The following is a 5659-nucleotide window of genomic DNA, read 5'->3' as shown; positions in this document are numbered from 1 at the left end:
CAAAAGGATTACAGACACACCCCTTGACTTTCAATTGGCACTGTTGACCTGTATGTATTCTCTCCTGATTGGCTCTGTGGTGCACAGTCTGGCAGTCTGACTAAAGTGCAAGAGGTATGAGGAGAGACATCCTCCTTTGGATTTATGGCAACAAATATTTCCTAACACTTTGGATCCTATTCTTGGACAGTTAGAAGAGACAATGCAAAAAAAAAAAAATGTACTAATGACTGTCCATGAGTAACCTCAACCTTGTGGGTCTATGGATGTTTGGGCCAATAAAGTGCCAACTCAATTCTACCACTGACTAGTCTCTCATGCCCCTATGAACGGAGACACAGGGCAATAGTTTTTAATCGAAACCAGCCCTTTTTTTACTGGAGTACACTAACCCCTAATTGGGGCTCTTTTCTTGACACATAGTAGCAGTTTACCAGATAAGAAGTCAAGATCAAAAAGTAGATTGTTGTAAGGGTGTATTTACATCCTGTACTGGCTCCATTGTCATATCCATTCTGGATTCTGAGTGGTAAAATCATAGCTGAAAAATGCCTCTATGTATGTGTATACACTTCCGCCAAGACAGAACTGCCAAAGGGGGTGGAGTTGGAATCTACTGCAGAGACAGCCTGCAGAGATCTGTCATGCTATCCAGGTTGTGCCCAAACAGTTTGAGCTTCTACTTTTAAAAATCCACCTTTCCAGAAATAAGTCTCTCACTGTTGCCGCTTGTTACAGACCCCCCTCATTCCCCAGCTGTGCCCTGGACACCATATGTGAATTAATTGCCCCCCATTTATCTTCGGAGTTTGTACTGTTAGGTGACCTAAACTGGGATATGCTTAACACCCCGGCCGTCCTACAATTTAGATGCCCTCAATCTTACCCAAATTATCATGGAACCTACCAGGTACAACCCCAAATCCGTAAAATGGGCACCCTCATAGATATCATCCTGACCAACCTGTCTTCTAAATATACCTCTGCTGTCTTCAACTAGGAACTCAGCGATCACTGCCTCATTGCCTGCGTCTGTAATGGGTCTGCGGTCAAACGACCACCCCTTATCAAAGTCAAACGCTCCCTAAAACACTTCAGCGAGCAGGCCTTTCTAATCGACCTGGAAAGATATTGACCTTGTTCCGTCAGTAGAGGATGCCTGGTTATCCTTTAAAAGTGCTTTCCTCACCATCTTAAATAAGCATGCCCCATTCAAAAAATGTAGAACCAAGAACAGATATAGCCCTTGGTTCACTCCAGACCTGACTGCCCTTTACCAGCACAAATCATCCTGTGGCGCACTGCATTAGCATCGAATAGCCCCCATGATATGCAACTTTTCAGGGAAGTAAGGAACCAATATACACAGGCAGTTAGGAAAGCAAAGGCTAGCTTTTTCAAACAGAAATTTGCATGCTGTAGCACAAACTCCAAAAAGTTCTGGGACACTGTAAAGTCCATGGAGATTAAGAGTACCTCCTCCCAGCTGCCCACTGCTAGGAAACACTGTCACCACCGATAAATCTACGATTATCGAGAAGCATTTTTCTACGGCTGGCCTTGCTTTTCACCTGGCTTCCCCTACCCCGGTCAACAGCTCTGCACCCCCCACAGCAACTTGCCCAAGCCTCCCCATTTCTCCTTCACCCAAATCGTGATAGCTGATGTTCTGAAAGAGCTGCAAAATCTGGGCCCCTACAAATCAGCTGGGCTAGACAATCTGGACCCTCTCTTTCTAAAAATATCGCCTCAATTGTTGCAACCCCTAATACTAGCCTGTTCAACCTCTCTTTCGTATTGTCTGAGATCCCCAAAGATTGGAAAGCTGCTGTGGTCATCCTCCTCTTCAAAGGGGGAGACACTCTAGACCCAAACTGTTACAGACCTATATCTATCCTACCCTGCCTTTCAAAGGTCTTCGAAAGCCAAGTTAACAAACAGATCACCGACCATTTTGAATCCCACCGTACCTTCTCCGCTATGCAATCTGGTTTCCGAGCTGGTCATGGGTGCATCTCAACCACGCTCAAGGTCCCAAACAATATCATAATCGCCATCGACAAAAGATAATACTGTGCAGCCGTATCCATCGACCTGGCCAAGGCATTCGACTCTGTCAATCACCGCAATCACCGACTGCCTCGCCTGGTTCACCAAGTACTTATCAGAAAGATTTCAGTGTGTCAAATGGGAGGGCCTGTTGTCCGGACCTCTGCCAGTCTCTATGGGGGTGCCACAGTGTTCACTTCTCAGGCCGACTATTTTCTCTGTATACATTATTGATGTCGCTCTTGTGGCTGATGATTCTCTGATCCACCTCTACGCAGACAACACCATTCTGTATGGTTCTGGCCCTTCTTTGGACACTGTGTTAACTAACCTCCAGGCGAGCTTCAATGCCATACAACTCTCCTTCCGTGGCCTCCAACTGCTCTTAAATGCAAGTAAAACTAAATGCAAGCTCTTCAACCGATCGATGCCCGCATCTGCCCACCCGCCTAGCATCACTACTCTGGACGGTTCTGACTTAGAATATGTGGACAACAACAAATACCTAGATGTTTGGTTAGACTGTAAACTCTCCTTCCAGACTCATATTAAGCATCTCCAATCCAAAATTAAATCTAGAATCGGCTTCCTATTTCGCAACAAAGCATCCTATGACTATCCTGCCGATCCTTGACTTTGGCGATGTCTTTTACAAAATAGCCTCCAACACTCTACTCAGCAAATTGGATGCAGTCTATCACAGTGCCATCCATTTCATCACCAGAGCCCCATATACTACCCAACACTGCGACCTGTATGTTCTCGTTGGCTGGCCCTCGCTTCATATTCTTTGCCAAACCCACTGGCTCCAGGTCATCTATAAGTTGTTGCTAGGAAAAGCCCCACCTTATCTCAGCTCACTGGTCACCATAGTAGTGAGCCAATTCCTCCTTTGGCCACCTTTCCTTCCAGTTCTCTGCTGCCAATGACTGGAACGAATTTCAAAAATCACTGAAGCTGGAGACTCATATCTCCCTCACTATCTTTAAGCATCAGCTATCAGAGCAGCTTACAGATCATTGCACCTGTATGTAGCCCATCTGTAAATAGCCCATCCAACTACCTCATCCCCATATTGTTATTTATTTTATTTCTATTTTTTGCTCCTTTTCACCACAGTATCTCTACTTGCACATGTGTCATTTAAAATAAAGAAAAATGTATGCCTACCACGCTGCACCTTGGTCCAATCCATCTTTAAACGAATGTGACAGAAGATCCCACCACAAACGGACCAAGCTACGTGGCCAGGAGGAGCAGACATCCTGGACATGGGAGGATATCTTAGATGGTAAGGGATCCTGGACGTGGGAGAAGATCCTGGCCGGAAGGGATCGCCTTCCATGGGAGCAGATGGAGGCAGCGAGGGAGGAACAACGATGACACCGGGGTTCGTGACCACGAAACAAGCACGAGAGGCAGGCCAAACATTTTTTGGGGGGAGACACGGGGTGGTTGGCACATGGGGTGGTTGGTGGAGCCAGGTTTCAGACCAGAGCCAACACCCCGCACTCGCTTTAAGGTGAGTGTGACCGTTCAGGCACCATGTTATGCGGTGAGACACACTGTGTCTCCAGTGCGCATTCACAGCCCGGTGCGTTCTGTGCCAGCTCCTTGCACTTGCCGTGCAAAATTGAGCATACAGCCAGGAAGGGTTGTGCCGGCTCAGCGCTCCTGGTCTCCAGTACGCCACCATGGTCCAGGATATCCTGCGCCGGCTCTACGAACTGTGTCGCCAGTGCACCTTCACAGCCCAGTGCGTCCTGTGCCTGCTCCTCGCGCTCGTCCTGAGGTGCGTGGCACAAGCCCGGTACCATCAGTCTGGCCCCACGCACCAAGCTTCCGGCGACAGTTCCCAGTCCAGAGCTTCCGACGACAGTTCCCAGTCCAGAGCTTCCGACGACAGTTCCCAGTCCAGAGCTTCCGACGACAGTTCCCAGTCCAGAGCTTCCGGCGACAGTTCCCAGTCCAGAGCTTCCGGCGACAGTTCCCAATCCAGAGCTTCCGGCGACGGTCCACAGTTCGGTAACCTCAAGCGACGGTCCACAGTCCAGAACCTCCTGAGACGGTCCACAGTCCGGAACCTCCTGAGACGGTCCACAGTCTGGAGCCTCGAGTGATGATCCATGGCACGAAGCCTCGAGTGATGATCCATGGCCCGAAGCCTCCAGTGATGATCCATGGCCCGGAGCCTCCAGTGATGATCCATGGCCCGGAGCCTCCAGTGATGATCCATGGCCCGGATCCTCCAGTGATGATCCATGGCCCGGAGCCTCCAGTGATGATCCATGGCCCGGAGCCTCCAGTGATGTTCCATGGCCCGGAGCCTCCAGTGATGATCCATGGCCCGGAGCCTCCAGTGATGATCCATGGCCCGGAGCCTCCAGTGATGTTCCATGGCCCGGAGCCTCCAGCGACGGTCGGCGGTCCAGAGCCTCCAGCGACAGTCTGCGGTCCAGAGCCTCCAGTGACAGTCTGCAGCCAAGAGCCTCCAGCGGGGATTCTGATCTACGGTCCGGAGTCCCTGGCAACGATCTATGGTCCGGAGCCCCGGCGACAATCCACGGTCCGGTTCCACAAAAGCGGAGGGATCAGCGAGCGGAGCGGGGTCTACGTCCCGAACCGGAGCCATCACCGAGGCTAGATGCCCACCCGGACCCTCCCTCATGGAGTCAGGTTTTGCGGCCAGAGTCCGCCCCTTTGGGGTGGGGTACTGTCACGCCCTGACCTTAGAGAGCCTTTTACCCCATCCACATTGAAGAGGCTCTGAAATAAACATCAACCTGGGATAAAGAAAAAGATAACAATGTGAAATTGTTCATACTTAATTAAAGTTAAGTGTCTATTAACACGTTGGAAAGGTCTACAATTTCTGTTTATTTGGCAATATCAAATGTTTATTCTTTGATTTACTGGCCACCATTACTGTGGTTACATGTTCAGTATATGTATTGACCAGCAAACCCACTGCAGCCTACCTCACTATCTCACTCTCCATCCCTGCTTTGGACAGTTAATAACATGACACTCGTACTCTGCCCTTTTCCTTTATGGTTGATATTAACAACAAAAGGCAATACTATCGGTCTCTCTCCTATTGTGTACCACTGTTAAATACTGTGGAAAATAAAATATAGGGAAAATAAGTACTTAAAACGACCAATTACTGTAGATAAATATGAAAGAAAATGGTAAACACAACACTAGACTAAACCCCCTAATTGTCAAACTAATATTAATGTACAATAATATAGAAGATACATGACTAGGAGGTTAAGCAATATGGGTGTATATCCACTGCATGCTTCTTAGGTGTGTAATTGACATGACCAAGGAGCTATTGCAAATTTGAAACTATGAAAAAATTACATTACACCGCGTGATTTTACAGTACACAAACAAGAGTGTGCAATATAGAAGGGGGTAGTCAGTGGACATTAGGTCACATGACCAAGGAGCTATTGAAATCTTACATTTAGAAAAATTCATGTAAAAACGTGTGAGATGAAAATTGACAAACTAAAGGGTGTGCAATGTGTGTCTATGCCATCGGGTTAGCAACAACCAGTTTTGAAAGTGTTAGGAGTAATGGTTAAAGAGCTATTGAAAT

This window comes from Oncorhynchus kisutch, linkage group LG4 (genome assembly GCF_002021735.2).
Source record: "Oncorhynchus kisutch isolate 150728-3 linkage group LG4, Okis_V2, whole genome shotgun sequence".
Lineage (NCBI taxonomy): Eukaryota > Metazoa > Chordata > Actinopteri > Salmoniformes > Salmonidae > Oncorhynchus > Oncorhynchus kisutch.
The sequence above is the reverse complement of the archived record's forward strand: the minus strand, read 5'-3'. Positions refer to the sequence as shown.